The sequence below is a fragment of the Pogoniulus pusillus genome, chromosome 22 (genome assembly GCF_015220805.1).
Source record: "Pogoniulus pusillus isolate bPogPus1 chromosome 22, bPogPus1.pri, whole genome shotgun sequence".
Taxonomy (NCBI): domain Eukaryota; kingdom Metazoa; phylum Chordata; class Aves; order Piciformes; family Lybiidae; genus Pogoniulus; species Pogoniulus pusillus.
This window is the reverse complement of record NC_087285.1, coordinates 9,794,073-9,821,203: the sequence shown is the minus strand read 5'-3', so window position 1 is coordinate 9,821,203 and position 27,131 is coordinate 9,794,073. Positions and strand designations below refer to the sequence as shown.

The 27,131-nt window shown below is 45.0% G+C and overlaps 1 long non-coding RNA gene across 1 annotated transcript; it reads left to right on the top strand.

Annotated features, from left to right (window-relative positions):
• On the top strand, positions 1–26,576 carry LOC135184991 (uncharacterized). The gene is made up of 2 exons (XR_010306312.1): positions 1–81; positions 26,015–26,576. It is a non-coding gene; the product is annotated as an uncharacterized LOC135184991 (long non-coding RNA).
• Positions 26,577–27,131: the final 555 nt, after the last annotated feature.

The window sequence follows — 27,131 nt, the reverse complement described above, 5'->3', positions numbered from 1 at the left end:
ATGGAGTTTTACCTGCGTGGCTGTGGGTGCTGAGGAGCAGCAGACCTGAACAGCATATACGAGGAACGATGCACAAAGCCTGTAAGTTTATATACTCTTTTTTTTAGACCAAATACTTTCCTGTGGGGGATTGTTGTGAGTTTTAACTTCTGCAGCTGTTTCTCTGTGTTCATAAAACACTCAAAGTGCAGTCTCCTGTTACACCGGGGTGAAGCAGATGTACTTCATGTTTCAGGTACTGCCCACTGAAAACTACTCTGTTCATAGCAGCAAAAGCATTGTGCAGCTGAGGTGAATTTGTCTTTTGCTGGGGCTCCTTGGTCTTATCTGTTTGAGTAGCTAGTGCAAAACTTCTCTGACAATAAGATTTTCTGTGAAGTTAATTCCTTCCCCTACTGCAAATTTTTACAGTTCAGTTGTGGATCTGCTGGAGATGGCTCTCCACTAAGATGAAACATGTCAGTTGTCACACTCTGTTCTTGCCTACCTGGGGGAAAAACTAAGGGGTTTGGATGTTTTTCTGCTTCTTTAAGGAAAATAGAGGAGTGCTGAGAGGGCACACAATGCTCTGTCCTTCTTCTAGGGAACTAAAGGATTTGTGAGGCAGGAGATGGGTGCAAGAGGAAAAAAACTCAGTCTTATGGGTGATAAAATATCTTTGTCCCTGTTGGAACAGGTTGTTCTGCCCTATAGTCCCCTCAGCAGCAAAGCCAGAAGTGAGGCTCTGAAGGAAGCAACACAACAGGTCTCTGAGTTGTAGAGTGACAGTGGCTTGAGTGGAACAGAAAGAGGAAGGCAAAATATTGTCAGAAGATGGAGGATAATTGTGCAGCTGTGAATTTTGGGGGCAGCTGGCAGCCTTGTCTCATTACAGAGTGCCTCCTGCCAAACCACAATCTTTACTTTGTTCCAGTGAGAGTTTCTGTGACAGCTAACAGGCTGTCAAACTAGAGAGGAGCTAGAAAGGAAGTTTAAATGCCAAAGGGCAGGATCCAGGCTGTTTTGAAGATGTCTGTTTGGTGTTTGGTTTCTTTTGAAATGGAGCAGTTGGCCGTGTGGGAGCAGCCAGGAGACATCAATGATGGTGTGAGACCTGTCCTGGTGCTGCCTGGCTGTGGGACCTCTCCTGTCTGCAGGGCAACTGGAGGGAACCCAGACAGCCCTAAAGGCAGCATTTGGGGGTGGTTTTATCACTCTGATGGGCAAATGCCTGGATTGTGTGCTGGTTTTACCACAGTGCTGTTAATTTGCTATGACTTTGCCATCAAGAGTCCATTGGGAGGCACACTCCCACCCCATACTGAGGGTTCTCAGCTGTGTCATGAGCTGAGCCTTCTCCTTCCCCCACTCGAGTGTCTGCTCCCAGACATGTGTGGTGGTGTTGAACTCAATTAGAGCCAGGTGAAATGCCTGCAGCTGGAGCCTTCCCCCATCAGCCTATGGACTCTGCCTGCGCAGCCAATGCAGCCCTGCTGTGCCAGAGGGAGGGAATGGAGGAAAGGTTGCTGGCTCTGAAGCAGTTAGGTTGAAGGACTCATCTGCTTCATCCCATGACCAGTCTGCTTAGTCCTTTTGTCTCTGTCTTAGTATTTCAGCATGAATGGCAGAGAGGGACATTGTTCAGTGCTAGCTCTCTGCCATGAGCTGGAGTGTGCTGGGATCTTGGGATGTCACAACTACCTCAGTTCTGTAGAGTGGCTTCCTGTCTAGATCTGATTTTGTGAAAGCAGGTTGGTTTCCTTCCCTGTGCTTTTGAAACAGTAGTTCCATAGTGGTGAGGAACTGTCAGACTGGGAGCTGGTGTCACTTCAGAATGGTAAAACGATTTGTGTCTCCAGTGTGCTTAGAGTAAGAAACCAGTGTTTCATGGGAAAGCAGGCTTCAGTGGTGATAGTTCTAGCTGAAGACCAACAATGTTCTTGGGCAAGTAATTTAACAATGCAGTCATTTTATGACAGTGTTACAGCATGACATTAACAACCAGCATGAGCCTGGCACAGAGGAGTAAAACAGAAAGATCGATTTGCGATGCCGTTCTGTATTACAGCTCCAACCATACACCTAAATAGTATGTTCTGGCAGGAAGAAGCACAAAAATCTCCTGTAGTTCATGGTGTAAGTAAAAAGATATTCTTCATAGCAGAAAACTGTGAGGCAATAAGCAGTTTTTGCTGGGCATTAAATGAGGAAGTGAAGTTATGGACCTGTGAATGTGCAGGGGAAGTGCAATCTAAATGAATAAACTTCCAAGTCATCAAAATCTTTCTGTGTTTTCAAAAGGTCTGAAAGGTCAGAGATGCCTTGTATTTTTCACTGAACCTATTTAAGGTGGTGTGGTTTTAGTTGAAGGCAAGAGATTGTGAGTGGAAGAGAGCCACAACATGGTTGAACACCTGTAGGGGTTCTTTTTTGCTGTCACGCTGGAGCACAAAGCTTGCAATTCACATATTTGTAAGCACAGAAAACTCGTCACTCTCTTCCCCTCTCAGCTTTGCTGACATGATTTACATATAAACCTATGCCCTGTCTGCACTTAAGGTCTTTCAGCCACTTTCAGCTCTCACCTATTCCTTTTTTAGTCTCTTTAGCCCAAATGACTTCTGGGGTGCCAACAAAAGGTTCTTATTTTAAGGACCTTTCCTAATGTTTCTTTTCCCCACCTTGCCTCCTGCTTGTTGCCCCTATCCCTTCTATGAATGTGACACCCTGATTTAATCTCTCAGTCAGTGCCTTGCTTTGGTGACACCTGGAGTGTGCCCGTTTCATTACGCTTCTCCCTTTGCACATGTGCTTCTAATTCACTTTATTGTCACACAGCAACTCCAGGTGTTGCTGTGGATCCTATTTATGGTTCCATCCTCGTCCACCACAAGGAGGGAGTAGTAGTAAGGCTTGGTTCTGTCAGCAGTGTGGGATGCTGCCTGGTGAGCTGAAGAGTGTATGATATGTTATTTTGCTGAAGACCTTCACTGGGGACAACAGCCTTCTGACTGTGAGTCTTTACTTGGTTTGGGTGCAAAAACCTACTCCCAAGTTGAAGGCTGTATGTTTTAAATGCTGCCTTCTAGCGTTATTTAGAGTGTTAGGCTCTACTCTTTGCACCACTTGGCTGCTACAAACCAGCTGGCCATGCTGCATGGCTGCTGCTGTGAGCTGCCTTTTGGTAAGGGAGGGTGCAAGAGGTGAAGCCTCTGCTGCCTGCTCTTGTTGCTAAGCTGGGTTGCCCCACATGTAGCAGAGTTGGCAAAACCATGTTCTTAAGGATTTGCTTCCAGTGGCTGGGATCTGCAGTAAGTACGTTTGAACTGTGAGCTGTGTGTAATAAAGGCTGCAGTGTGAGTTCATCCTTCTCAGTCATGAAATGATCTCTCTTTTCTAGCTGGCCCTGTGTTTTCATGACTTCTGTGGGACAACCAATTTCAAATGTGTTTGATAGAGATGTAGTAACCAATGACACAGGTTGTTGGGTGGAGCAAACAGACTTTGTGGTTCCTTAAACCTTCTTTCCCTATGCAAACAAGCCTAAATTCAAATGCCTCCCAGTGTGGGAGGACACATGAGAAATATTTGTGTAAGGAATCTCCAGTCCCCTAATTGTGGCATTTTCCATGTTTCCTGAAACCATTTAAAAGCTCCTCTGTAACCACCAGCTCTGTGGCTGTGGCGTGCTGGCTGGTATTTCTGGCCAGCAGTGCTGCTCTGGCTGGCATAGAGGTCAGGTTTCATTCTCACAGAACTTTTACCCATCCTTGACAGCCGCTGGAATGATCCTGACACTGGAAGCCTTTTCTGACTTGTGAGCTTTAGACAGCAGAGACCACATGCATTTCATGGCTCACTTGGTGTAGCTGCTAATGTCTTGAATAACAGCTTTCTTGAGGTCACACCACTCTCCAGGAGCTAGAAGATGAGGAAAGCCATGAAGCACACTGAGTAAACGCTGGAAAGCCGATCAGTGTGTTTGTCATGCATCGCTTCCGAGTAGAAACCTGTGGTGCTTTGCTGAGGAGACCATCTTGGCTTTTCTTACAGTTGATAGTTGTTTTTCAGCTTCCTTACATCCCCTCCATTGGTGCCACAAGATTGATGTAGGAAATTTTGTGCAAGTACACTCGCTCAAGAAGCCATTGTGTCACCGCGGGCTCTTAGAGATGTTAGCTGCAGTGTAGCATAATTGGCAAGGCCTCCGTGGAACAAACCTCCCTGATTTATAAGTGACAAATATGAAGTCTTTAGGAAAGTTGGAGAAGTACTTTGCAGGTTACCTTTATTTTTCCTACCATAGATGCCCTGCCTCACAGGCTCCCTTTATGTCACTGTGTATTATTGAAGTGAATAAAGACGCCACTGTATGTTGAGCTGAGTAGAGGATTAGATGTAGGCTTTTTTTTTGGGAGGGGTTGCCACAGAAGAAGCAAAATGAAGCAGCAGATGATAAAATATGAGTGTTTGATTAAAACAAGTGGGGCTGTAAGATTTTCTAGCAAGAATGCATTTAATAATTAGAGCCTAGAAAGCTGGGCTTTATTTCTATTGTGGTAGTGTCTTGAAATTCCCCCAGGATGTGTTCATGTTGTGCAGGTGGCAGTTTACAGCATACAAGATGAAGCAGCATTTGCCTGGAAGAGCCTACCAGTTGAGTAGAAAAGAAGAGGTAAATGAATTATCCAAAGTTAAACAGGAGACTTACAGTCAGCAAGAGCCCTGGAAAAAAATCTGCATCTGAGACAAGGCTTTGGCCAAAAGCTCTTTCTCTCTTTCTCCCTCTTGATTACATTTTGACTGCACATAGAACAAAACAGAACTTGGCTTTTACATAAGATGAGGGAGGATCTCCTTTCCTAGCTCACCCTGGTGGCCACTCCAAGTTCTGGAGGAATGAATTTTTAAGATTTAGGAGGAACTTCTTCACAGAGAGAGTGATCAGCATTGGAATGGGCTGCCCAGGGAGATGGTGGAGTCTCCATCCCTGGAGGTGTTCAAGCCTGGATGAGGCACTTAGTGCTATGGTCTGGTTGATTGGCCAGGGCTGGGTGCTAGGGTGGACTGGATGATCTTGGAGGTCTCTTCCAACCTGGTTGATTCTATGCATCTTCTTTCTTTTTAGGAATTGAATAAACCAGAATTTAATGTGGAGAGCACAGATATCTGTTCTGTGCTCCTGCAGTCCCCTCATTACCATGATCATTTTCTGAGTTTCTGTAAATGACTCTTAGAATGGACAGTCAGTAGAAAAGGGGTAGGAAGCCTACCACAGTCGTCTTCTGAGTTTCTACGTTGAGGGTAGTTCTACATTCACAGTACCTGTAGTGAGCATTTGGGCATTGGACAGAAATGCTGTTATGCCTATTCCTCCATGAGCCCTGGAACAAAAAGCCTGTTACAGCTTGGTGCTGTTCTTAATGTTTCTCTGTAGCTGTGACTCTGTGTCTGGACCTTGGGAAGGGTTTGATATTGATATGTTCTAATTTATAACCAAATGTTGAAGGCTGAGTTGTTACCTGATAGAGAGTTCACCCCATGTTGCCTGGTGATATTGTGGTTGTGCATTCCATCAAGAGTAGGAGGTGAACATAGAATATGTGCTGCAGAAATCCCTGGAGAAGGCTGGGGGAACACTGAGAGCTGTGCACTGCACTGCTGCCAGCCAGCTCCCTAGGCACCAGCACATCTAACCATCTGCTTTGAGCTTAGTGCCTTTACGTTTGAAATTCCAAGTCCTAATGATAGTGCAGATCTTCTCATTTCAGCAGTGGGATGGTTTGGGTGTTCCTCACCCCCCCACATTTTAGAAAATACCCAGACTAGTCTCAGCCAGCTCTGGGAATATAAATGAAGCTTTTTATTTACAGCTGGCACAATATACAAGCAGATGTTTACAGTGTATACAGTTATAGACAGAAATACACAAGGTGGAAGGTAATACAGAAACACAACTCCCCTCCCAGAAACCTGAGTGCCCAGGAGGGGCTCTCAACCACCCCTGCACCTTGCCCCAGTCCTAAAGAAGAGTAGAGGTTCAGCCAAGAGGTTAAGAAGCAAAGGTGAGTGGCAGGTGAGGTTAGGGAGATGCAGCTCAGCCAGCAGCCCAAGGCAGAGTGAGACAAAATGGCCAGAGTGTTATCTAATGTTTTCCTTTCTTCTCCAGCAAGACTCTGAGGGGAGCAGACATCACCCCTGTTTTCCTTTCACAGCCTATGATCTAGCTCTTCTCACCAAAACATTTGAGCTAGCTTCAGACTAGCACAAGCAGCTCCCCTGAAAAGTAAGTGTCCATACTTGGGTTTTGTGCTGAATCCAGCTTGTTGCAGATCAGCACCAGCATGCGGTGAGGGTGAGCGTGCCCTCCTGGTGTCTGCAGAGGCACGGAGCTGGGTGCCCGGCTGGCGTGCTGGAGGGAAGGCAAGCCCTGCACAGGCACCTGGGCGGGCCACTGCCAGCCTCGTGAAGGACAGTGAACACAAGCGCAGGGTCCTGCACCCGAGTTGGAGCAGTCCTGAGCACGGGTTGGGTGGAGAGCGCAGAGAGAGCAGTCCTGAGGAGCACCTGGGGGCGGCTGGCCGCGGCGAGGCCGGAGGCGAGCAGGCAGCCTGCTCACAGACAGGCGGCCGAGCGGGCGGAGGGAGGGCAGCCTGCGCCTCTCTGCTCAGCCCACGCCTGCAGTGCTGGGGCCAGCTCTGGAGCCCCCAGCACGGGACAGACGTGGAACGGTCAGAGCAGGTCCCGAGGAGGCCGCAAAGATGATCAGGGGCCTGGAGCACCTCTCCTACAAACACAGGCTGAGGGAGCTGGGGCTGTGCGGCCTGGAGGAGGCCCCGGAGACGCCTCAGAGCGGCCTTCCGGCACCTGAAGGAGGCCGCAGGAGAGCTGGAGAGGGACGTCCTGCAGAGGCAAGGACAGGATGAGAGAGAATAGCCTCAACCTGGAAGAAGCTCCATTTAGGTGAGACACTGGGGGTGTCTAATGACAGGTATGTGTCTGCAGATGGCTGTGTTGTAGTTTGGGCCAAGCTCGAGAGAGCCCCTGGGCCTACGCGGCCTGGAGTCTGGACGTAGTGAGGAGGTTCCAGTGCTCCTCTGCAGCGTTCCCCGGGCAAACAGGCCTAGCAAAGCCAGCGTTGAGAGCTTACTCCTGGGCCAGGTGCTGCTGGTAGTGCTGCCTGCCGCTAGGCTTGCCTCACACTCCCCATCCTAAGCCCCTCTGTTCAGTGGCTTGGGACTGTGCCAGATTTTACCTGTTTGGGCTGAGACTTTCCGAGGTGAGCGCCTGCCTCAGGCTCACTGTGTGGAAAGCTGCAACCAAAAATGCTTTCACCAGGTCTGGGAATGAAACTGCAAGCAAAATATGTTCTTTTTGCCCGTGCAAACTTAGTTCTGGCATTGCCTAAGTTCTGAGTGCTTGGGTCTGTGGCCTTGGTGCTTCTGTATATGCCTGTTTACGTTTCCTTCGGACAGCAGAGGTCAGGAAATGATGCCTGCATGGATGTATTTGGGCAGCTAGAGAATCTCTATCTCGATGTGAAAACTGCACATGAATGTATTGGGTTGATTGCATTGATTATTATGAGAACAGACTGTCAGAGTTGGGGCTGTTCAGTCTGGAGAAGAGGAGGCTCTGAGGTGACCTTACTGTGGCCTTCCGGTATCTGAAGGGGGCCTAGGAAAGAGCTGGGGAGGGACTTTTTAGGCTATCAGGTAGTGACAGCACTAGGGGGAATGGAGCAAAGCTGGAGGTGGGGAGATTCAGACTGGTTGTGAGAGGAAGTTCTTCACCATGAGAGTGGTTAAAGCCTGGAATAGGTTGCCCAGGGAGGTGGTTGAGGGCCCATCCATGGAGGTGTTTAAGACCAGGCTGGATGAGGCTGTGGGCAACCTGCTCTAGGGTAGGGTGTCCCTGCCCATGGCAGGGGGGTTGGAACTGGATGATCCTTGTGGTCCTTTCCAACCCTGACTGATTCTACGATTTATGTTTATTCTTGGGCAAATTGCTTAAGGTTTTATTTCAACAGCCCCAGACTATGGATTAAGATTGGTCTTCTAATCTGAATTTTACTTCAGTTTTTAGATCTGGAGTATGGCTAATGCTCTCTTCCTCCACTGTTTGCTGCCAGGATCAGTTAGTTTACAGGGCAGCTTGATCTAAGTTGCTGGGATACATTGCAATGACACCCAAATCTGTTTCAGTAGCAGGTTTGATCTTTAGCTGTCTGAAGTGAGGTTGTCATCTGCACTACCCTGTTGCAGATGCTGAGACCATCCAGAAATCTGATTTTATTTGGATCACAGAATCGTAGAATCAGTCAGACTGGAAAAATTCCTTTAAGATCATTGAATCCAACTGTTAACCCAGCACTGCTAAACCATGTCCCTCAGCACTATGTCCACATATGTTTTAAATATCTCCAGGGATAATGATTCAGCTTCTTCCCTGAGAAGCCTGTTCCTTCACTGGCAGGAGTGAAGCTGAATCAAAGGAAGAGCGGCAATTGTGACTCTTCTGTAAATGCAGGTCACTTCTAGGCAGAGGTCCAAGCTGGTTCACAGGATCTGGGGAAAGCAATGTTATTATCCCTCCTGAAAATAGGATGCTGTTGAGAAATGTTGCCTATGTCAAAAGCAGCCCCAGGCTTCAGAAATAGCTTTTTGATGCCAGAGTCCTTAACCTGCTGTCAGGTACACAGACTGTTAGGCACACAGCTGCTGGCTATGGAAGATTCAGACTATCTTCAGGTTTCCTGGCTTTTACCATAGATGTTTATTTTTTTGTTTGTTTGTCACTGTTCACTCAGCCAAAATAATCCAGAGAATTATCTTCTGCCAAAACAAAGTTCGTAGCTGAGAATTGGTTGGATTCCTTTGTATTTTAAATTGAGAGCTTTACTGGCTTACACTGGGGAAATGGCAGAAATCCCAGGAGTATTTTGTATTGCAGCTCCTAGGAACCACTGCAGACTTCTGGGACCATTTCCATCAACCTGGACTGTGGAAGAAGAGTCTTTTGAAGTTCTTGCAGTTTAGGGAGGGACATAAGGCTGAAGATCATGAGAGAGAAAAGAAAAGCCTCATTTAGAGCTGTGTTAAGTGGTCATAGCAGGGATGGGGACTCTCCTCACCACTCTGCTCATGGTGTGAAATGAAGGGACCAAGCTGGTACACAGCAAGTGTGTAGGACAGCGGATGTTTGTAGAAATTCAGTAAGTGTGAACAAACCTTTGGTTGGTTTCACTAACAACAGCAAACATACAATAGTTTGGAGAGTTCAGGTGTTTGGAGCTCGATCATGCTGGGCAGGGATGCTTAGGCTCCTGCTTGCTGTTTTGGATGCGCTTTAGAGGCCGATATTAACTTGCATCTGTGGGCCCTTGACAGCTCAGATGACCCAGTTATCTGTGGACATGGTTATGTGAGTGGTACCCCTCAAAGTAACCTTTCTTTTTGTTGCAGATGTGACTTTAATTACTGGATAGATTTATTTATTTATGGGGGGAAAAAGAAGTCTCTGGTTAGGAGCATTTGTGAAGTAATGAAGATGGATTTTATTTTTTGAAGAAGGGAGCTGTTGGGGAATCAAGCAGGTGTGTAAATGATATCATTTGTTGTGTTAAGGTTGTTATTGCCACCAGTTTTGACTTGCACTGCCCAGGAAATTCTTTTTGGGAAACACTAACGGTGCCAGCTTGTTACATTTTTCTGGGTTGTTGGCAAGAGCTGTGACAACAGTAAAATCATTTTTGTTGTCTCTGTGCCGCAGGCCCGAGGCAAGATTTTCTTCCCTTCACAGCTGCTTCTGTACCTAGCTCCAAGCAAAATGAGCTCTAAAGAATGTGGTTTGATCAGGAGAACATGCTTTCTATAAACACCTGAACTCCTCCCGGAGGCTAACAGCAGCAGCCCTCAGACAGCCTTGGTGTAGTCCTCCCTCTTCCAATGTGGCCATTTCCCATTAAAAGAAGAAAAAAAAATTAAAAAACAACAACAAAAAGGCAAAGGCTTTGCTGCAGCTTATCAAGGAATGAAGTACTAGAGGACTATAAACTGTGTTCCCACTTCAAAGGCTTTTGAGCTAAGTTGGATTAGACTCCCGTCTTAAATGCTCTCTGGTGGAAGGGCTCTATCCAGGAGCTAACAAGCTTGGCCCCATTAAGTCTCTGAACTCAGTCCCTCAAAAATGGGAGTGGTGGAAGGGGAAGTTGTTAGCATAGTGTTTCTCCTGAGGTGTTGTCTTGGTCTTGTCCCACTCCTAAACCACGTGTGCATTCTTTCAAACACGGGTTCAGGGCATGTGGTGTTTTCCTTTGCTTCCTCTCCCGAGGAAGTGTTGGTGTGCTGTTGAGCAGCTGCTTCGCTCTGTTCCAGAAATGGCTGCCCTTTAGGAGGAGCTGAAATCACTCCAGTCAGCCTAAAATTCTGCATGGGATTGTTGAGATTGCTTCTGGCCAGCTTTAGGCAGGAGCAGAATGTGTGATGGGCAGCATAGAGAGGTTTTGGTGTGGACACGAGGTTACACTTCCCACAGGTATGGTTACCACTATCAGAACCCATTGTGTAGCTTTTGTTCTCAGTGCAGTGAACTACCGAGGCAATCCTGTACCTTGTACCAAATAAGAGCCTTAAGGAATTAGACTTTCTTTAAAAATACTTCTTGGAATGCGTATGACAGGAAAGTCAGATTGAGACCAAAGGTCTGAGGACTATGTTGTAGGTTTGGCATTGTTTTGATGGAGAGGTGATTCCCTGTTCAAGAAACAGGGAAGTACTAGCGAGAGTTCATAGGAGAGCTATGAGGATGATGAAGGGACTGGGGCATCTTTCTTCTGAGGAAGGGCTGAGAGATGTGGGGCAGTTTAGTCTGGAGAAAATAAAGCTGAGAGTGGACCTTATCAGTGTCTACAAATATCTGAAGGGTGGCTGTCAGGAGGATGGAAGCAGTCTCTTTTCTGTGATACCCAGTGACAGGATGAGGGGCAGTGGATGTAAACCACAGAAATTCCAGCTCAACATGAGAATTTTTTCTTTTTTTCTAAGAAGGTGCTGGAGCCCTGGAGCAGGCTGCCCAGAGAAGCTGCAGAGTAGAAAGGTTGTGGAGTTTCCTCCTCTAGAGATTTTTCAACATCCCCCCCTTCCCGATGTGTTCTGGTGTAACCTGCCCTAGATGATCCTCTTCTCCAGTGGGGTTGGACTCAGTGTCTGGAAGGTCCTTCCAGTCCCTACCATTTTATGATTTTTTTTTTTCACGTGCTTTGTAAGTTTAGCAAAAGAGCAAACTTCTATTTCTGTGGTCATCTAAGTCTAGAATACTGGAATGGTGTAAATGGTATCAATAATCTTGATGGGCTTCCAGCTCATGTCCTCCTTCTGCAATTGAATCTCTCTAGGAGTATTTCTGTAGATCACAAAACATCCTTTTGGGAAAGGGGCTGCCAAGAATTTATTAATAGAGTTCACAATGTTCCCTCAAGGCAGTGATTTAACACTAAATACAAAGTGTTGCCTTATAAAGATTTAAGGCAATGTCATGTTTAGAGGTTTATACTATGCTTAAGTGCTGCTGTCATCTTTTTCATGGACACCATACCAAAATAAAGCTCTGCAGAAGCTGAGGATGAGTCAAAGCTGGGCATCATATCCTGATTTCCCCAAAGGACTCTCCCTCACTTTATGAAGTAATTTCAACATTCATCTGTTTTCATTGTGGCATAACTACTCAGGATTTTTGTTGATTCACCCAGTCCATAATCTGTTAAATTGTTTTGGATTATGCTCCTAAAAGAAGGGGGGAAAGATGCATTAAAATATAGGATCTGGGATCTAAAACAAACCCAGAAAAATCTGAATCTATGAATAGGTTTATTCTGCTTATTTAGCATAGGAGCTCAATGCTCTCTGATGGTGAAATGCTTTCATAAAGGTTTTGAACAGACTCTTCTCTGCTGTTGTGAACTTCATGGTGTGAAGAAGACCCCAACAAAGGTTTTGAAAAGCTGTGATGGTGAGATATAGGCTGCTTTGGCCAAAGTCTATCTGACTTTCTGAGGTCAGAATGTAGTGGATGCTGCTGCTGTGTGGTGATGAAGTTGGGTGGAGCAGGACAGGCTGCCAGAGCAAACGGGTGTTTCCCAGCTCTTTAAAGGCTTGGCATTCCTTCTGATGGAAATCCCTTGCATTGCAGTGCGACACAATCCAGTGCATTACCACCTTTGCAGTGGGAAAGCTTCTCCTCGTGTTTACTACTTCTTTATGACTCTCACTAGCTTTATCTTTGAGAGAAACTGTGGTGTAAATGGAACCCTCTTTTAGCAATCAGCAATTTGTCTTAGTGAAGCAGACTTCAGCACATATCAGACAAATAGTTCAGCTTTTACCAATGTGATTTTTCTCTCTTTCCACATTCTGCACATTACCTGAATATCCCAAGTGAGAACAGACTAGAAAATTTGTTTCATTCCATCAGCACTTTGAAGACTTCTCAAAACACCAGTTTTCCTGATGTGTCTCCAGGTATTGTACTTGCAGAACGTCTGTTCCTTTGTTCTCATATCAGTCTTGCAGACTGTCATGGTAGGCCTGAGTAGGCCAAAATAGGCTTATACATGTACTGACTTGCCCAAATATGTTTTTCTGCTCTCCCTCCTTCTGCTATGGGAGGAAGCAACCAAAGGAAAGAGATCAAAGAACCTGGAGCCACTGAGCCTAAGGACTTTGGCTTGCCCAGACTTATTTTGCTCCTGTGGTAAACAAGGTACACACATGCTTAGCTTGTGCCTGTCTTGTGTAAGCCTATGTTTTTTCCAAATTTGGGTAAAGCAAACCTATGGCTTCACCTAATTTGGTCAGCCTCAGCTAACTGCCATTCTGATTGGCTATTCTGTGTCCAAAGGCCCATTAGTCTTGGACTATATTGATAAAAAGAGATATACAGGTAAGCACGATGTGCTCTGCCATTGTATTTGTGCTTGCTGTTGCCTGCTGTTATTGCTCTCTAGTTATGGCAGTGATTCTGCCATTGCCTTCTGCAGCAGTATGGTAAAGCTATAAACTAGCACTGCTGAACTGCCTGGAAACTGCCTGCCTCAAGTTTACCAGGAACAGGCTTTAAATGCCTCCATGCAATCAGCCTGCATAGCCAGTGTGACATTGTGCTAAGACTGCACAAGACCTCCTGCCTACACCTGAAAGTCTCCTGCCAAGATGGGAAGTCCTGGAGATACATAGATCTTCCAGAGAAGCCAGGGTAAGGTAAGAAATTGTCTGCCTCCTTTCCCAGCATTCTGTGAAGCCTGGGAAGAATCAGAAGTTTCAGTGGCTGACATGACAGTAATAGCATTCCCTGAAAGCATTTGGGTACTATCTGAAGCTTTAGCTAGCCCCACGAGTTGAGAGACAATAATTTTGTGAGTAAATATTTAAATCCTCTTGTAATTCACCATTGCCTTCTGCCATAAGCAGAAAGGACGTCCTCAAGTCCATCTAGTGGACAAGCAGTATAATTAACCACAAGCAATGTATTGGCTGCAGGAACCTTCTCCTCCAATTCAGTTAATATTGTTCTGGTTTTGCAAGTTATTTCTAGATCTAGTTATTCCTCTGTAGGTTGCCATGACTCTGTGAAGAAGAGATTACTATTAAAAATTGGTGGTTGGGAGGATGGTGAGAGTTCTGAATATCAAAATTAATAAACAATATTAATGTTGGGAAAATATCACATTAGTTACTCCTTCATAACACACTTTTGAGGAGGAGTTTTCAAATGGGATGTAGTGACTGTGCTGAGATCCATCTGACGCTGCATGCAGCACATGTCTCATGCTACTTTTCCCTTTATATGTACTTCTTTTCTGCACTATAATGTTGCTTCCTGATGTTCAGATTCCTTGATTTAAATCCCAGTATTTGTCTGTATGCTTGGTACCAGACAGGAAGATTTCCCAGTTTCTGATTTATGCAAGCAATTAGGTTAAATTAGGTTAAGTTTTGCATTTTTTCCATGAGAGTTGAATCCTGCCCCAGCCTCTTCACTTCCCACAGTAATTCTCACCACTGCCTTTGCAGCTCTGTCTGGCTCAGCACCAACTGTGTGTTAAAGAGGCATTCTGCCAAGTACATAATTTGGGTTATACAGGAAGAGAACCCATAGCTAGGACAGAACCAAGCAGGGACTGAGTCAGTGCAGGAAGCAGTGATACCAACTTGGCCAGTTTGATTAATTTTCCCACCCAGCTATCACATGCATCAAGATGAAGAAATTACCTGAAAGGCAGTGTCAAAACATTGTGACATCAAGATACTCCTGTTGCTATTCTTGTCACTCTATCTGCTGCTTTTAATAACTTAGGCCTTGAAATACATAGAATCATGAAATTGTTTGGGTTTAAAGGGACCTCCAAAGGTCATCTAGTCCCATCCCCCTTGCAGTCAGCAGGAACGTCATCCACTAGATTAGGTTGCTCAGAGCCTTGTCCAGCCTGACCTTGAATATCTCCAGGGGTGAGCAACCTGTTGCAGTGTTCCAGCACCCTCAGGGTAAAGAATTTGTCCCTAAAGTCCAATCTAAATCTCCTTTTCTCTAATTTCAAACCATTGCTCCTGGTCCTATCACCATAGGCCTTTGTAAATAGCCCCTCTCCAGCTTTCTTGCAGATCCCCTTCAGGGTACTGGAAGGCCACCAGAAGGTTTCCCCAAAGCCTTCTGTTCTCCAGGCTGAACAACTGCTGCTTCCTCAACCATCCTGTCTTTATAGGAAAGGTGTTCCAGCCCCCTAATCATTTTCACAACCCTCCTCTGTAGCTTCTCCATCAGCTCCATGTCCTTCTCAAGCTTATCCTTTGAGTTTTGTGGATAATAAATGTGTAATTAGTTAAAACATCTTCCAGAAAACAGTGTCTCCAGCAAAATACTGGGACTGTTAGGAGGCATTTAGTTTTCAATGTGAAGTGTACAAAACTTACTGCAGTTTTATCTAATACAGCTTTTGTGGCCTCTTGGCACTGTTTGTTGTTGTTGCTTTGTGTTTAAAAGCAAAAGTAACAATAGCAAAGTAAATGGTATGGTAGAATTAAATATGAAATAACCTTTACTTATTCTTTTTTTCCAAGGCTCTGGCAGTTCTTGGAACCAGTCAGTGCTGTGTTTCTCTGCACCGGTTGAAATATGTCAGGCAGGTGTTTCAAAAGTCCTTTATGTTGCAGGGAAATATACTCTGATGTAATCTGCCTAATTTGACTCTTTGAATTACTTTCAAGAACACTTGCTGTTTGTAATGGAAACAGCTCACCAACCACTTCAGAGAGGACTTTGTAATGTGAGCTGGTAAAACTCTGCAGGTGTAGTGGCTTTTTTATTTTATTTAACATCTTAGGTTTATTTACTTTAATGTGTTACTGAAAAAGTGACATAAAAGTGGTTTAACAAGTAATTTTTCATTTGAAAAATGTTTTCTTATTAACAAGGTTAACATCCAGTATTCTGCACTAGAACTGCCAACTCCAGGAAACCACATTTTGCCCAGGAGAGTATGTTTTCTGAGGCTGAAATTCCCCGAAGGCTTTTGTTTGGGGGTTGTACATACCTGAGACGTTTTGGCATAAGCATCAATTAAAAAATGGGAAATGGTGTTTTCCTTGCTAATTCTTGGCTACTGAATGGAGGTTACCAAAAGCCCTCTGTTTTATTGAACCTCTGCTTTCATTTACCTTTGCCCCCCTCCCCTTCATGTAAGCTTATGAATTAAACTGGACCTGACTCAGGAAAAATGATCCCAAGGTGTCAGAGTTCATCATCTGAACTCTGGAGTTCAGCAGTGGTATTTGAGCAGAGGTTGTGGGTGTTTTCTCGGCGAGCTGTCATTTAGTATTATAGAATCAGGGAATTGTTTGAGCTACAAAAGACCTCTAAGATCACTGAGTCCAACCATTAGCCCAACACTACCAAGTCTGCTGTCAAATCATGTCCCTCAGCATCACATCTACATCTCTTTTTAATATCTCCAATGATGATGATTTAATTGCTTCTCTGGGAAGCCTTTTCCCAGGGCCTGACAACCCTTTTGGGGAAGAAATTGTTCCTGATGTTCAACCTAAACATCCCCTGGCACACCATGAGGCTGTTTCCTCCCATCCTGAGAAGCCATCTGTGATGCTAAGTGGAAGGTGTTGTCTGATACAACACCAACTTAATAGCAACACATAATCCCATTTAAGCTGGAATCAAAGTAAGTGAAAGCTTGCCAGCACCAGCCAGTGCCCGTGTCCTAGAATCATAAGTGTTTGGGTTGGAAGAGACCTCCAATGGTCGTCTAGTCTAACCCCACTGTAGTCAGCAGAGACATCCTCCATCAGATCAAGTAGCTCAGAGCCTTGTCCAGCCTGACCTTGGATATTTCCAGAGATGAGGCCTCAATTATGTCCCTGGGCAACCTGTTGCTGTGTTCCACCACCCTCATGGTGAAAGAACTTGTTCGTAAGATCCAATCTAAATCTGTTTTTTTTCTGATTTCAAACTGCTGCTCCTTGTTCTATCACTGCAGACCTTTGTAAGCAGTCCCCCTGCAGCCTTCTTGTCCTTCTACCCCTTGAAATCCTGCAAGGCTGCTATTAGATGTCCCTGGAGCCTTCTCTTCTCTAGGCTGCACAACCCCAGCTTTGTTGTGCCAATGAAAAGTGATTCTCAGTTTGGTTAGTGTATTAGTTCAGTTTATTGGCATGTACACTGTAAAAAGCATATTTCATTGGAGATAGATAACTAAATGCCATGTGCAGTTTGATAGAGATGCTCTTTTCTGAGGTATGAACTTGTGGGACTTACTGGGATAGATCTCTAGATTGTTTTTCAAATGGACTTTTATTGCATTTCATTGCTCACTTGGCTTCAATTCACTTCAAGTGCAAATATACAAATGTTAATGTAATCTTTCAGGCTCCTGCCTCTGCACCTGCTGAGGTTCAGAGCACTTCTGCTGTTGTGTCAGGTTTAGCAGTCAGTTCTAAACATTCATAAGGTGGTTATTTCGGCCCTTGCAGCACAGCTCTTCTTTCTTTCAGTTGAGGCTACCATCTACCCTTGCCAAGTCTGGAGTTTTAAATCAAAGCTGGTTTTGAATTATCCAAGCACCAAAAAGAGAAAAAAAAAAAAAAAAAGAGGATCTAAAAAATAAAGTTGACAGCTGTGAGGGTTTTTTTCCACATCCATCTACCTCAGAAACAGCTGAATGGATTTTATAAGACTTTCCAAAAATATCCCCACTCTGTGCTAAGGGCAGAGTTAGTTAAACAGCAGGAAAACTTAGCAAATCTACTACAACTCACTTTCTGTTTTGACAGTTCTTGTCTCTTCCTCCTTTCCCAGCTGAGGTAATTTACGCAAGTGTGTTTTGTTTGTACTCGGATTTCGGGGTGGCTGCTCTCCCTGTAAGTATCTGTGTTTACAGAAAGGTTACTTGCCTTTCATTATTTTCCAGTGCAAGGAGCTGGTGTTAGTCAGAGGTCAAACCAGTGACTGGAGCAGTCATGGTGTGGATGTTTTCTACAGAAGTTAAAACCTGGGGAGTGACCCACAGACTGGAACCAACCTGACCAAAATATGACATGAATGATGGCAGCTGTAGGGAAGTCTTTCTTCAAAAAAAAACTGAACAAACGACCAAAGTTAATTTCTTAGTATCACAGAAGGTCAGGGGCTAGAAGGGACCTCCAGAGATCATACCATCCAACCCCCATGCCAGTGCAGGATCACCTATAGTAGATCACACAGGAACACATCCAGTTGGGTCTTGAATATCTCCGGAGGGAGACTCCACAACCTCCCTGGGCAGCCTATTACAGTGTAAATTTAATTTTATGGAGAAACAAAACAAGTAATTTGCAAACATGATGCACAGGGAAGAGTAGCTAATGTTTCCTGGGGAATAGTTCTGCCAGTTCTGGGTGTGCCCAAATGAAAGATATTTCGCTTCTGTTGGTTAATTTAATGGAAAGTTTACCAAAGGATCACCCCTGGTTTTGTCCTTCAGTGACACTGAATGGTGTTTAACAACTATTTCACAAAATCACAGAATGATTTAGGTTGGAAGGAACCTCAAATATCATCTAGTTCCAACCCCCTGCCATAGGCAGGGACCCTTCCCACTAGCCTAGGTTGTTCAATGCCTCATCCAACCTAGCTTTGAACATCTCCAGGGATGGAGCATCTACAACCTCCCTGGGCAATCTGTTTTAGTGTCTCACCACCCTCACTGTAAAGAACTTCTTCCTAACATCTAATTTAAATCTCCACTCTGCCAGTTTAACATTTCCTTCTGTACTGTGTGCACACACCAGAATTGCCACTAGTTCTAATTAGGGGTGATAAAAGATCAGCAGCCAACAGCCTCCCTGCATTGCCTGTGAATGAGCCCTAAAGGTTGTATGCTCCATGGTATGGTCACAGAAGTGGAAGCTGGCCATTTGTTTCTGGGAGCCTGTGTGCTATTGCACCAGGCACATCTGGGGAGCACCTCATGCTCTGTAGCACCTATGGCAAAGGACCTGCATTCCAACCCAGGGTTGATTTTTGACTTGTAAAGCTGTTTTTATGAGGTGTATGTGTGTGTGCCTGCCCTGGGAGAGTGAGTGCTGTTTCTAAATGGGCATTTGGATACCATATGCTTGGAAAATACTGGCTATTGTTCAGGAAAAGTGAAGTTCCTCCTCTTGGTACATGCTGTAGACCTTCTTAGGGAAAGGTTTATCTCTGTAACATACTTTGAGACATGATGAGTGACAGATGAAAAGGTCAAGTTGCCGTTTGTGATCCTGAAATGTAAGCTGTTCAATAGGTCTTGGATCTGAAATTCATAGCTATTCAGTTATCTTCCCATTCCTTCAATCAAACCCAGCCTAATGTCAGTGAAAACTATAGAATCAGGCAGAGTTGGAAGGGACCACAACGATCATCTAGTTCCAACTGTTCTGCCATGGGCCAGGATTCCTCACATTAGATCAGACTGTCTAGAGCATCATCCTGCCTGGCATTAAACACAGGAAAAATATTCCTGTGTGGTTAAGGGAATGTGAGCTTGGTCTCATGGAGGTTTGGTGACTGCAGGGCAGCTTTACTACTTAATTTATAAACTTAATCTAATGGCTTCATTTGTAAGGCACAACTAAAACTGGTCTTTAGATTCAGCTTGATTAGGGACTGTGGCATCTCAAAGCAAAAATCAAAGCATGATGCCCAGGAATGCAGAGGGCTGGGGAGCATGAACTGCTGGGCAGTATTTGTCTTGGCAAAGTAGGTAATTTAATATCTCCTGTTGGCCACACTTGGCAAGATAGAACTGTTTTAAAGGCATAATTGTGACATCACCAAATTCATGGCATGAAAGAACATGATTGTGGATGTAAAGTTAGTGTCATTAGGATCTGCCCATATAAGTCTCTGGTGCTCTTTTCCCCATGAGCGAGTTAAGGTGTAAGGCTGAGCAAGTGTGTGTGGTGAGATGGGCAGACACTTGCATGATGCTCAGAGCAGGATGTGTTCCTATGGAAGGTAATGCCTGATGTGCTGGGTTTGGGGCCTGCAAAGATCTACAGAGCCCTCTAGGTCTTTTCTGTGTTCACCCTCATCTCCTGGCAGCTGTAAATGCTCAGTCCTGTCAAGATGTAGTGGTATAGCAAACGGCCACCTCTGGTGACCTGTGACAGGTCACAAAGCTCTGTGATGTGAACGGGTGTTGCTAGGATACCTTGGTGTCAGACAGACCTCTCAGGGTGGTGATAGGAGTCAGTGCGGTGGCAGCAGCTCATGAGAGCTAGTGTGAGGAGCATGTTGACCTGGGGGCTGGTCTGTTCCTGCGCTGCTGCGGGAAGCACTGGATGCTTCAGATGCTGGTTTTGTAAGAGGTTCTTACTCTTAAGAGGGTGTTCTTTCTCTCTCTTGGACTCTAGATCTGTATTTGATCTACTTCAATCTCCTGCTTCAAGGTGCTTGCCTCAGTGATGCTAGCTTTCTACTGTAAATCTTCCACCCCTGAATGTCACAGTGCAACAAGATATTTGATCAAAATCACATTAAGACAGAGAGTATCTTGTTCTTTGATTTGCTGGAGAAGGTGTGATGTGGCAGTAGTGTCCAGAAAGTGAAAACCAAGGACAAAGTTATCCCAAGTGTACTCCAAATGCTTGGGGCTGGCAGTAGTGTGGGTGCTGCATGGGCTGAATAGCTTACTGTGGTTACCAAGTCTGTGGTGGGAGTGCACAGAAAGAGTTCAAGCGGGTTTGTGTGATAGCTCTGATGTTTTTGTGCATGTTTTCACAGCAGTGGAAAGCAATGTTGTCCAGAGAGAGAAGCAGCCACAGAGGAAAATGTAAACATCTATTTACATGTACAAATACCAGTTGTGTCAGCCTCAGGGCAAGTCCCAGCAGCTGACATGAGGAAAACTACAGCTCCATGGCTTGCTCGTCCCACCTAGAGGGAGGATTTCCTCTCCAAGTCCACTTTGGTGGCAACTCCAAGTTCTGGAGGAATGAATTTTTAGGATTTGTGAGGAAGCTCTTCACAGAGAGAGTGATTGGCATTGGAATGGGCTGCCCAGGGAGGTGGTGGAGTCGCTTACCCCTGGAGGTGTTAAAAGAAAAGACTGGATGAGGCACTTAGTGCCATGGTCTAGTTGACTGGCTAGGGCTGGGTGCTAGGTTGGACTGAATGATCTTGGAGGTCTCTTCCAACCTGGTTGATTCTATGATATTTGCCATCCTTGTCTGCAGTGTAGTGCAGAGTGTTGGGGAGTCCTCTGGGTAGTGACACACACATGAGCAATGTCCATACACTCAGGGAGCAAGGGGGAAAATTATTCTCTCATTCTTTGAAGGTCCTACCCAGAGGAACCATCTGCCTGTGTGCCACTCTTTTGCTTAAAATACATTTTTTATCTCTCAAAGATGCTTGAGGACAAAAGCCAAAAAGCATCTTTGAGTTCAGCAAGCAAAGGATGTGCACAGAAAGTACAGTTATTTTTGGTTGTTTTTTCTTTTTTCTGAGACTCATGACTGTGGAGGCAATTGCTTTCTTTTTTGCTGGTGCCATTGCTCAGTGAGCTGCGTACTCTTTTACTTCACAAAAAATTTAGTTCCCTACAAAACAGGGATAAATACTTTTATCCCACAGAGAAAAATCATTAACAATGTACAGAGTCCAGATATCAAGGTGGTAGAGATCATGTAAGTAAGATAAGCACACACCAGGACTGGAAATGCATTTCATTTCTAGCAATACTCCTTCTGTCCCTTTTAGCAATGCAATATTTTTGTGTGGAGAAAGCTGTCAGGGCAGACAAATAACACTGCAGATGCTTTATTTTTGTATGTGGGCAAGATAATATCATTAATATCTGTCTTCCTTTGGCTGGCTTCGTGTGGATTTTGCACAGAGCACTACATTAAAAAGAGATTACCCTGCTATGACCCACTGAGTTTCCCTTTCCACCCCCAAAAAATACAGGAAAGAGCTGGTGTGCTTCAGTCCAAATATAAACGGATGTGCTTCACCAGTGCCCTGGTATGCTTTGTAGTTATTACAAATACAATTAGAATTCAGTGCAAAATGTCTGCCTTGCTCCAGTGTCAGGGCTGTGATAGGCCCGAATGGGGGTGGTGGTGGGAGAGCTGGTGCTCTTTTTCCTCTGCTCAGCCATCCTGTGCTTCCATGGGGGCTTCCCAGCCCCTTCGGAATACAGTTTAGCTCCTGCACCGCGTTCTTAGAAAATAACAGACTGGGCCAAAGCCAGGGGCAGACTGTGGCAGCCTTCCCATGGATTTCTAGGGGCTCTGGATCAGGTCCTCTCTGTAAAGAGGTCAGGGTGGCTTTTTGAAAGGTTTCTATGGCAATGTGAAAAGTACAGCAACATAAACTTTGTTATATTAGCCTTAGAACCCAGGGAGACATCTCAGACTGGGAAGGTATGCATTTGAATTCTCAGCCACCCCTGTACAGTGCAACTGGCTTTGGGCTGAGTTTCATCCTGCTTTCTGAAATACTCACGTGCAGAGGTCTCTGGACAAACCTCCCCTCTGGCCTCTGCAGCAGTGGAGGCTTTGCAGGAGAGAGGCAGAGGGAAAATATTTCCTCAGCTGAGAGAGGCTCTAATGCCTCCCCTTTCTCACCTGTAGGTAGTCAGTCTGCTTTATTTTTACTAGTTGCACCTTCAAGAAATGGAGGATGGATGGTGGGGACCATTTTCCACCACTATGGCCATCAAGCCAGTGCTCATTTGTTAGTCAGGAAGTGGGCATACGTCTTGGGACTTTACTGGCTGTGGCAGCCTGGTCCATAGCACAGGGCTGGTTATTTCCTCTTCTCTTACAAAAACTGCTCCCTTCAAGGCCTAGATCTGAGGTTTCAGCTTCTGATCTGGGTCAGTGTGGCTTGAAACCAGGACAGTCAATTTTCTTATTGGGTATCTTTTTAGTTATCTCCCTGTTTCAGCTGGAAAGCTTTCAGAATTTTCTTGATTGTTTCATGAATACTCAGGTTATGAAATGGAAACAGTCAGCAAAGCAGTTAAGTTAAAATTGATTCACAGAATCAGAGAGTGGGATGAGATGGCTTGTGAGGGACCTTAAAGATAATCTAGTTCTAACTCCCCTGCCGTGTGCAGAGGTACCCCCTACTAGACCAGCTTGCTGAAGGCACCATTCTGACTGGATGGGATCTTGGACAGCCTGCTCTGGGTGACCCTGTGTTGGCAAGGGGTTTGGACTAGATGATTTCCAGAGGTCCCTTCCAGCTCCTCCTGTGCCTTTTTTTTTTTTTTTTTTTTAATGAGCTTTGTCTTGTGCAGTGAGCAGAGTCCACAACATGGGAACAGAGAGCTGAGAGTCAGTCCTCTTTGCAGCACAAGCTAAGTGAGGTGGATAGCTCCAAAATAGAGCTTCTTAGGAAGAAAACTCCTTTGTTTTTTAGGGACAAGGGCAGATAGCCTTCTGGATGGTGAATTATGGAGACTTGTGTTACAGGGTGTTGTAAACCTGGGAGCCTGTGACTTGGCAAAAATACTGGCTGTGCTTTGAGGTACTTTTGAAAAGCTTTCCTTCTGGGATTGTCTTCTGTAAGTTGGTTGTTGAGGTGTGCCTACCTCTGAGGTGTAGTCACAGAATGTTAGAAGTGGCCTCTAGAGATCAAGTCCAATCTCCTTGCTTAAGCATTGTCACACAGGAGACAGATTTTGAAAGTCTCCAGAGGAGACTCCACAACCTCTCTGGGAAGCCTATTTTGGGGTTCCATCACCCTCCTAGTAAAGAAGTTTTACCTCATGTTGAGGTGGAAACTCTTGTGTTCTAGCTTGTACACATTGTTCCTTGTCTTATCACTGGGCACTACCAAAAAGAGCCTGACACCTTCATCTTGGTACCCACCCTGCAGATACTTATAGACATTCAGAAGATCCTCTTCTCCAGGCTAAGCAGCCCCAGGTCTTTCCTCATCAGAGAGATATTCAAGTCCCTTAATTCTTGTACCTCAATGGCAGATTCTCCAGTGTATCCCTCTTGAACTGGGGAGTCCAGAACTGGACACGGTATTCCAGATGTGGTCTCACCAAGGCAGTGCAGAGGGGGAGGAGAACCTCCCTAGACCAGCTAGACACCCATTAGTTATTTAAAACCCTGGTGTCCCAGTAGAGTGGGTTATGCAGCATAGAGTGTCCCAGGTAACATGTGCTCAGTGCATTGAGTTGCATGTGCTGAGCTCGGAGTAGTGGTGGCCCATCTGCAGGAACTGGCTGAAGCCTGGGACCCAAGCACTACGAGTTATGGGGTGTGCAATATTCAGATCCAGACGTGACTTTAGACCTGAGCTGATATCCAGAAAAATTAGCTGCTAAGAGTACACCCCTGCAGCCCTTTGGGAGCCTCCCAGCTGTGCCTGCTAACCATGGACGGTTCCTAAGCACTGCAGTCTGGTCTGAATTCCTCTTTCTAATGCCATATAGTACCAAGCAAGGAGAGGTGGCTTTTTGCAGCATGAGAAAACATCACTCTAGTGCTGAGGCAGTAGAAGAAATACAGTAGTTTTCAATCATCACACTTGAGAGCTTTTCCTTTGCTGTGCTGTGAGTCGCACAACCTTCATCAGGTTTCTTTGCTCAAGCACCAGTGTGGCTATTAAATGACTCGGTGATGTCTGACGTTGCATTGACATTTTGTCACTCACACATTTTTCAGAAGAGAATGCTTAGAAAGGCACACTCAGATTTCTTTGCACTTGGGTGATGTGAGTTGCCCGGTTTTCACAGGAAATGTGTTTGTCCTTGTGGCTCTTGCATTCATTTGGAGGTCTGTCGGGAACACCTCAGGGTTGAACTGACCTTCTTTTGGCTGAAAGAAAACAGACATCTAAAATCTCCTCCTATTATTCTCTTTGCTTCCATATTAGCACAGGCTTCATTGCTACTTTAGATGGAAAGCTACTGGAAGGCTTGTCAGAAATGTAGACCATTACTTACAGTGTTTGTGTTTTCTACTCATTTTTGATGCATTAATTGTCCTGAAGATGTTCGTGACAGTTTCACATGTAGCTCATTGCACAATCCAGTTTTCAGAGTGGATGAACATCAGAAACTCTCCCTGATTTAAAGTACAGTTCAAATTAACTTCTAGGGTCCATGCTCAGATATTTAACTGTGCCCAAGGCACAGTTATCAAGGTAAGTAAGCCTGCATTTCTGGAGATACTGAAGGTCAGGCTGGACAAGGCTCTGAGCAGCCTGATCTAATGGAGGATGCCCCTGATGATTGAGGGAGGTTGGACTAGATGATCTTTGGAGGTCCCTTCCAACCCATTCCTGCAATAATTTGAAGGAATTGTGAAGAATAGCAAAGTGTGTAGTTGTGTGTGAGGCTGGAGGTGATGATGAATTGACTGGTGCACATTGCATGAACATCTTGCATTCAAACAGCTTGGAAAGGAAAGGCAGAGTAGCTGATATGAACTGTTCAAAACACATCCTAAATCAAAGAGGATTGGAATTTGAAGTAGCAGGACAGAGCAGAAAATGATAAGTTAATGTATCTTAGAATCAACCAGGTTGGAAGAGATCTTCAAGATCATTCAGTCCAACAAGTACCCAGCCCTATCCCATCAACTAGATCATGGCACTAAGTGCCCCATCCAGTCTTTTCTTGAACACCCCCAAGGATGGTGATTCCACCACCTCCCTGGAAAGCCCATTCCAATGGCAAATCATTCTCTTTCTCTCTCTTCTGAAAACCTTTCCCCCAGACTCCTATTTTGTTTGACAGAGATGTTTCTATTTTTCTTTTCCCTTTGTACATGACACTGTGCTGCAGTTCTCTTTTCTTTGTGGCGAACAATCGCACAGCCTGCACCTTTCTGGGAAGCTGGATTAGCTTTCAGACATGCAGTAATGAGTTCCAATTTGGAAAGAATCCACCTCATAGTTGTCAAGAGTCTGTATATATTAGAAAAAAGCCCCAAAGATTCAATGAATTTCATGTCTAGGAAGAACGCACCAGATCTCTGCCGCACTGCTCTGGTTCTGTTGATGTTAACTGATTTGTCTTGGCAAGTGAACAGGGAGAATATGAGAAGGTAGCAAATTGCAAGATGATGTGAAAAGCCTATGATTTCACTGTTCCAGATAGGTTCTGCTGGCTTCATTTTCTGTTATATTACAATAATTAGTCAATAGTCTGATTGCTGTGTGTGGGGATTAGTGTCACAGACAATTCATCAGCAGTCGAGCACATGTTCTCTTGAATCTGCTGTGTTTCCTTGCTTCTAATGACACTTCCATTGTGCACTCCAGTCAGAGGGAAAACTCCTCCTCATTAATACTTGAACAGACTTGTACCAGATGTAGATTACTCTGTGTGTGTGTGTGTTTCCATCTGGGATAAATCAATACAGATACCAGTTTAACTTTTAAAGACAATGGACAGATTGTATGAGGGTATTTTGTATCTGTTGAGGTTGTGTTTATCCCTAGTGGTGTTAATTCTTCTAATCTTACTGGGTTTCTCTAGGCAAGTGACTTTTCTGTCACTTCTAATGGTTTTCTTGTGGCTGTGGAAGAAGATTTAATTTCATAGGGGATGGAAAAGGCACAGAACTATGCACAGAAAACGCACTTCTGATCTGCGAGGTACAGCCCCAGAGATCTGCCCCCGAAAGCGAAGTCCTTCTGTCAGTACGCAGCACTCTCAGAGCTTACAGCTGTTATCAGCACATGTTTGCCAGCATATTCTCAACAGGCCACAGAGCACACAGGCTTGAAGTTATTGGAATACCTCACCCTTAACTCTAAAACCAGGATATTTACCTGGGGTTCTCGGAACACCTCATAGACTTTTGGCTAGCTCTTCTCTGGGGCTTGTTCATTTTTGGTGTTAAAAGGTCTTAGTGCTTTAATGTAACCAGAAATGTTGCTAATGTTCATAAAAATCTGCTCCCATTTCAAAATGCAGCCAGGGGACTGCCTGCTGGATTGAATTCACTGGATGAATTTCATGCTACTTGAGACATAATGATTCCTCAGAGAGATGCATCAATGTGCCAGTTGGTATAAACTCTATGGGTTTTGAAGCAGTTGTGTTGCCTGCTGTGGAATACTGAGATGAAAACTCACAATCATTCTGGAATTCCAGCTATGTGCTTGTCTTCCCCATCCGTACCCTGCTGTCTGGCCGCCTCATCTGAAGAAAGGCTCACTATCAATTGCTACTATGAGCAGTAGATTCAAGCACAGACTCTGCTACCTCTTGGTTTCTTTGTGGTACCTCTCTTACTACGAGTGACAGGATGAAAGGAAATGGTCTCAAGTTGTGCTGGGGCAGGTTTAGTTGAACTTGAGGAGCTGTCTTCCCTGAAACAGGCTGCGCAAGGCAGTCCCCATCCCTGGAGGGATTGAAAAGCCATGTAGGTGTGGTGCTGAGGGACATGGTTTAGTGGTGACCTGGCAGTGCTGGATTAGTGATTGGACTCAGTGATGTTAAGAGTGTCTTCCAAACAAAATGACCCTATGATTCTACTGCGTCAACTGTTTGTTGCTGCCAGGGTGTCCTCTCCAGACCTCAATTTGCCACGAGATCCAAAAAAAATTCAAGTTGTCTCCTTCCTGTATTCTTAAGTATTTTCCCTTTT